This window comes from Chamaea fasciata, unplaced genomic scaffold (genome assembly GCF_029207755.1).
Source record: "Chamaea fasciata isolate MVZ Bird 193981 ecotype frontalis unplaced genomic scaffold, bChaFas1.0.hap1 SCAF_21, whole genome shotgun sequence".
Lineage (NCBI taxonomy): Eukaryota > Metazoa > Chordata > Aves > Passeriformes > Sylviidae > Chamaea > Chamaea fasciata.
This window is the reverse complement of record NW_027094106.1, coordinates 3,726,001-3,732,961: the sequence shown is the minus strand read 5'-3', so window position 1 is coordinate 3,732,961 and position 6,961 is coordinate 3,726,001.

The window sequence follows — 6,961 nt, the reverse complement described above, 5'->3', positions numbered from 1 at the left end:
AAAAATTGCTCATGCGTTGGCATATGGCAACTCTCCTCCCCCAGCCATAACCAGGCCCTTGTGCTCTGTGGGGCTGGGGAGCTCCAGAGGGTGTTTCACAGAGCTGTCACCAGCAGGACTGCTGACCTCAACAGGGCAGGAGCTTCTGAGGCACAACATCTCCTGGAGATTAGGGAAGGCTGTGAGTTCTCACCAGGATGAGATTTGCTTGTAGAGTTTGGAAAATGTAGATAGTAAAAAGAGTGTTTTAAGTTGTCTAAAATGACCAAGAGAAGCAAAAACTATCAGAGTCATGCCAGATTCAAGATTGGAGGGCTGTGATAATGTTATATATAACATCTTAATGGGATGCCTCTTGCTAATACTTTGAGGCTCTTCACTGTATCCTCAGGCCTTGGGCACGTATCTCCTTTCATGAGCAAGCAGTAGAACCTGTAAAACCACTTCAATATAACTGTCCATTGGAACTCTTATCTCCAAAGTGAAGGGGATTTGGGATCTGGTATCTGTTGTCACAATACCAAACAGGACATGACCAGTGTGGCCAACTTCCATTGTTTCTCCTGGCTTAGTTCCCAGTTTCACCTTAAAGCCAAAGTCTGAGGAAGATATTGGCAAGTGAATTGTGAAGTGTTGTGCATCTTGCATGATTCTCCCAGTAAATCATAAGGATCATAAAGCATAGTATTCCTGGAATGACTGTGAAAGTCTAATGTCACTGTAAATAACACAATTCAGCTACTGCAGGTTTTTGTTCTTCCCTCTGTCTATCTAACGTTTAAAAAAATCTGTTCTGAAATCTGACTTAAACCTAGGTAGTGAAATGTGACCAGTGTGGGAAATAAAAGAGAAACTTTGTGATACTCAGTAAGAGTGTATAATTGTCTTTAAAATAAAAGTTTGTATTCTGGAAGGTTGAGCAACTTTTTCTGGTTGTAAAAACTAGCCGTGGCCATTATACCACTGACCTTTTGGAAACTCCTGTGCTGCCAGAGAGCCCATATCCAAGAAGGGATTTTTGCTACTGGATACGAATGCATAAGCTTGCAAAGGTCCTCAGTGCTTCAGCCATGGCAGGATTTCAGCAGCTCCATGTGCTTCTCTATGGGTACATTCAGGATTTACCCTGCAAACAGCTGAGCAATTTATCACTTTTGTTATGTCAGCATTAAATTCCTCTTTAAAAATTCATCAGAAGCTGCATCTGGCACACTGTGCAGGCACGTATCTGACATATGAGCAAGAGATGCCAAACGCTGTTCTGTAAATGGTACAAGCAGTCCATGGCAAACTCCTTCCTCCTCCTACTCCAATCTCCTCTATGAAAGTCAGTGCCTAGAAATGAGCAGGATCACACTGACTAGACATCCCATCTTTTTGAGTGCCTCTCTCTCCTTACTGCAATTACTGGGCAAAGGATGTGGATTTTTGTTGGGTTTTTTCCTGCATTTAGCAGGACTAACAACTGGATAATCTGAGCTGTGCCTGGGCCTCCCTGGAGCTGTCCTGTCCTGTCTCACTGAGAGCTGCTGGCAGGGGCCATGGAGAGATGCAGCACCTCCATGGCAGGGCAGCTGTTTCCATCAGCTGCTTGGTCCTGTCTCTTACCGATGGAACTTCCTCACTAGGATTTGTATGAGGAGTAGAATTTCTTAACATTTTCTGCATATCTTGATTTTGCTTCTTAGTGGGTGTCACCAAGTTCTGCATGGAGGGGGCTGTGCTGCACTGTAGCTATTTCAGACATCACGGATTTTCCATGCCACCAACAACCTGCCTTAGGGAAAGTCACAGAGTCCTGGCTCACACCCAGTGAAGGAACTTAGGTTTTCAGGCCTCAACTGAAATACCTGTTGTTTTCCATGGTTCCAATTAAGTTCAAGTAAGAGAAAAATGGAGGGCTTTAAATAAAGTTATTAAATCAGCTGCTCCAATGCTTCCAATGTCTACATTGGAAAGAGCTGCTGCTGGAAGCTGCTGGTTATTGAGATTGTTTGTTTTGCAGCATTCCTGCTGCAGGGAATCTGTCCCCTGCAGCAACTGAATGATAATCAAACAAGTTGTCAAAAATGTATATTTTCTGTAATTGTTTGTATGTTCTCCTCCTACCCTTAATATTTGTTCTTTGCTCTTTCCAATCAAAATAGTGAGTAAGAGGCATTTTGAAACAGCTCCAAAGGGTGGGATTTTATAAGTCCATTCAGGTAATCCTTCTGATCTTTTCCTCCCCTTCCCTCACTCCCAAGGCAGGGACAGGTGACCTTTATTGCTGTTTGTGTGGATATTTTTTTAACAAATTTTAGAGCTCTGCTCTGCATAAAAATTGCCTTCAGAGCTGTGACTATTTCTAGGTTCTGCCAAATGCCTGTAAATGTGTCCAGTGGGCAGGACATGTCTAAGTCACAATACCAGGTTGTGGTGTGACATTGCTGTCAGCAGAATTTTAATTGCCAAAGATGTTTCATGTAACTTTTCCTCTCCTTCCCAAAGCAGGAGCCCTGTGCTCTGCTCTGGAAAGGGATTTCACAGCACCTCAGGAACTCCCTGAGCCGTGGCTGAAGGTGCAGATGGCAGAGCTTGGCCTCCCAGGAAACAGATTTGGAGATGCTGTCTGGGTTCCTCTCTCCTAAGAACATCTTGTGGTTTATTCCTCTTTGCCCTCGTTACTTCTGCAGCCGAATCATCTTTTGCAAACTGTTCTGCAGAACAGCTGTGAACTCTATAATGCTGCTGGTGTAGCCATGGGTGTCAAAAGTGGGGGGAAAAGGGCTCAGGGGATGGTTCTGAAGGGCCTGTGCTGAGCCTGGGTCGGTTCCAAGTTGTACCAACCCTGATGGCTGGTTTTTTACTAACTCATTCCTGACTTCCACTGAAAAACTGAGCACCTGCACAGGTGCCCTGGGTCAGTACTCCAGCAATGAAAATTGGTGTTTCCCTCCATATTCTATTTCAGAATAGCTGGCTGAATTCTGCCTTGTTCCTCTCCCCTGCACTTGTCTCCCCTTGCAGCCCTGCACTGCCCAGTGACTGGAGCTCACCTGGTGCCTTGAGTGCAGAAAGACCCAATCAGCCTTATTTATGCTGTAGCTGATTTTAGTTTTTCTTAGCAGTAGATCCATCACCTCTGCTTTTTCTTTCCCTTCCCCACAATACAATGCACGTGCAGTGTCTGTTGAAATAAATTCTGAAATAACTAAGGAAGCTAAAAGTCCTCCATTATCCCCAGACTTTTATAGCAAAAGTTTTCTTGAGAGATCCTTCTGTTGGTTTGCAAACACTGTTCATTCTTCAGGCCTCCTTTGAGCACTGGGGAGGGTGCCTGGGTCTGGGGAGCAGTCACCTCATCCCTTGGAACGGGCAAAAAACCCATGAAAGAACAGTGTCTGTGGGGCCCTGCCAAGTCAGGCTGGCATTCAAGTAGCTGGAACTGGCTCTATTCCATTACAAGAGAGCCACTGGATTCATCTCAGTGCTATAATTACCCTCCTTGTAATCCAATAAAGCCTAAAGGTTCTTAGAAAGCTTTTGGCTTATAAGGGAAACAAAGGTTAATATGAGGAGACTCTTGATCCTGATGCTGTGCGGCTGATCAAAATTGTGTGGGTCTCACTTGGTGTAATTTCATGTTTCCTAACAGTTTTGTTATTAGCATGTAAATTGCCCGCATGCCCTGCAAGAGCCAAATGGCTGTAACTGGAGAGATTAACGGACATGCTGTCAAATCCCATTGCAGGAAGGTGCTTTGGAAGTGCCCTGTTAGAAGTGCCCACATTTGGAATGTGTCTGTCTCCTGACCCTGCCAAGGGAGCAGGGAGGAAACACACCCTGGGTCCCTAAAACCAATGTCTGTGCAGTGAACAAACGCGCTCTGCCCAGGACTCAGCTCACACCCACACCAAGGTCTGACTTCATCTGCTCATACACTCTGCTGGGTCTTTTCCTACAGTTCATATGTTTCTGTGTTATTGTGAAAAATACTTCTAAATTGAATCCAGAGGTAAATTCATGCATTCATGTGTGCAGGTATAATTTGCTTTTCGGTATCAAATGTGTTGGGCAGTAGGCTTGCAAGTGATATAAAAGCATGGAGGGAATAATTTTTGAAAGTGCTGACTTCAAGCTACCTGTTTAATTCTACCAGCGTGTACCCTGGGAAGGGGCCTGATGTTTTTCTTTTTTCATTTCTGTTTTCTCAAGAGCCTTGCACCCCTCAGTTCCTAACAAAGGTGGGATAAGTCACTGTGTGATCAACACTGAAGAAGATCAGGCCATTTGCTCAAAGATTTAATTATTGGTTTAGGAATTGTGAAGTTCATGCACTGAAAATGTAACCTGCCAAGACAAAAGGCTGTGCAGAAGTGTGCCCAGTCTTAGGCACATACATTTGAAATCTTGGCATTTTCTTCAGGAAGAGAAAGGAAAATATCCTGCTTAATGAAAGCATCACTTTAAGAAATGCAGGTCTGAGGGTGTTGCTTACTGGGACTGCCTGGTCTTGCCAACTTAGTTGAGGAACTTCTGTCTCTTTTTAAGGGGAAAGTATGCAAGGAAAGGGGAAAGATTTCCATTTGCTGATGTTCCATGAAATGCAAATGTTTGACCAAAAAAGTATAGCCTGTTTAGGTGAAGAGAGATCTAGTAGAGAGCTTAGAGAAGAGGTGTGGGAATGGGATGGGTCTGCTTTGACAAGTGATTGGCTTTTCTGTTATCCCAACAATTCCACAGCAGGCTCCTTTAACTACAGGTAAGTACCTGTTGCTTCTTGAGGCAAACCTGCCTTAAACCCAAGCTGAGCTTCCTACTCCTTCCCCCCTTTTATTTCCTGATGTGACAAACATCTGCCCTCCAGTGATGCTGGGGAGGTGCAAGAAAAAAATCCAAATGCATCCTCCTGTTCCTCCTCCTCCTTACCTCTGGATTTTATTTCTAATGGCCCTGGAAAGCCAGTGTTAAAGCTCATTTGTCCAGAGGCAGCATCTGTCAGAGGGGCTGTGACCCCTGAGCTCCAGCAAGGACCTGTGTGTGTCAGACATGCACATGCTGAAGGCAATGGAGGTTGCCAGAGGGACAGTCTGGGCTGTTTGCATTTGCTTCCCAGCCAGGCTTTGCTCCATCCTGCTCTCCTCCAGCCAAGGGCTGAGCCCAGGGCTAAGGAGGGATAATGTTATTCTGTATCTTCAGGCTTCCTTCCACTCAGAGCTGCCTCAGTGTCCTGGTGTCCGCTGTGGACAGGACACGGCGTTTGACAGGAGCAGCCAGGGCCAACAGCCTGCTGCAACGATGGGCCTTTGCTGCTGCCCTCCTGTTAGAACCCTGGAAGTTAAAAATTTGGGGGGTGTAGTTTGAATAGTAGTGTGTAATCTCACAGGGTGAAAAACTTAAATTTAAGGTTTTAAGATATAGTAGCGCATGTGAGACCAAATGAAGGATTTTAGGTGTTGTCCAAGTCCTTCTTCACCTCCTTCTTCCTTCTTCTTCCTGAGTTTAGGTGGTTTTCTGTAAAGGTCTGCATTACAAGCCTTATGTAGTCATTATTATGTCAAAAGTATAAATAATGTAGGTGTCACCTTGTTATTATGTGATGTTCACTTAAATAACCATAGAAGAAGTTAGAAGCTTCTCCATTTTACCTGGTTTTCCTAGCTTGCTAGTTGGAGCTCACAGCTTGTGAGTCTGTACATAAACAAAATATAATAAACAACCAAGTCCAAACTCGACCCCTCGTTTCCCGTGTCTTTATCTCAACCTCGGCAGGAAAGAAAAGAAGCCAAATCCTGCCTCACTCTCCCTTCTCTCCTGGAGTCCTGGCCATGGGAAACGTGTCAGAGCGGGCAGGGAGTGCTGAGAGCCCCGGGTGAAGCATCAGCTGTCCCTGCAGACAGGACAGGAAGGGGCACTCACAGGGATTGAGGCAGAGCAGGGAGGGCTGGCAGGTGGGCCCAGAAGGGAAGGGAGGCAGGCAGCAGCTGGAAGTGCAGGAAGAAGCGAGCTGTAATAGGAACAAATGGGAGGAGCAGTGGGGAATGAGAAATGTCCTTGTTCCTGCACTGCCATCCAGCATCCAATTCAGCAACAATCTCATTAGGATTTCAAAGAAATGTCCAAAATAAATTTGTTCCTTTAAGGGTTTTAATTCTTTATTAAAATAGGAGTTCTATGTGCATTTGCCTCTCAGCCCACTCTTCTAATAGTATTACCTTTAGCATCAACCCCATGGACTCTTTAATTTTTTCATTCCAGATCTTCTGTGTGCAGCTGTCTCAGCAGATCAAATCAGGTGCATTTCATTGCTCAACAGTACGGAGGAAATGAATTTTTCTGGTGAAGGGAAAGCACAGTGAATAGCTGGATTCCCCTCCCCAGATACCATCTGCAGTCAGTTTTGTGCTGCCAATGAAGTCAATGTTTTCCCGGGTCAGAGGTGCCTGATTATTCATAGCACTTTCATTTCCAGCATCAGAGTCATCCCATCCCTGCCAATCATCTTTCTGTTTTGTGTTGGGTTTATTCTACAGTGCTCTGAGGTTTGCAAGTCTAGCTGCTCTCCAAACTCCTCCTGTTCTTTGTTGCTTTTCCTGGGCTAGTGCCAGCAGTTCTCAGCTTCTGAAGAGACCAACAGGAGACTTTGGCACCACTGTTGCAGTTTTCTCCCATCTTTTGAAATTATGTCTCTTGAAAAAAGAATGAAATGGGAGGGAAGGAAGAGTGTAATACTCAATTCACTTGTAAGTAACCAAAAAAGTATTTGTGTTTTACTGAGAGGGAGCAATGTCATCTGTAGGGATGTTTTAAATGGTAGTAAAGTCCAAAGAAGTATCTTTTTCAGGTAGAGCTGGGATTTGAACCTGACTGACTGAACTCTCAGGCTGTTTGTTCCCTGCTCAGTGCTTCCCTCTGAGGAGTGTCCAGAGCTCACACTGTGGCAGCAGCCACAGACAGGCTCACAGTGTCCCTTAGGCTT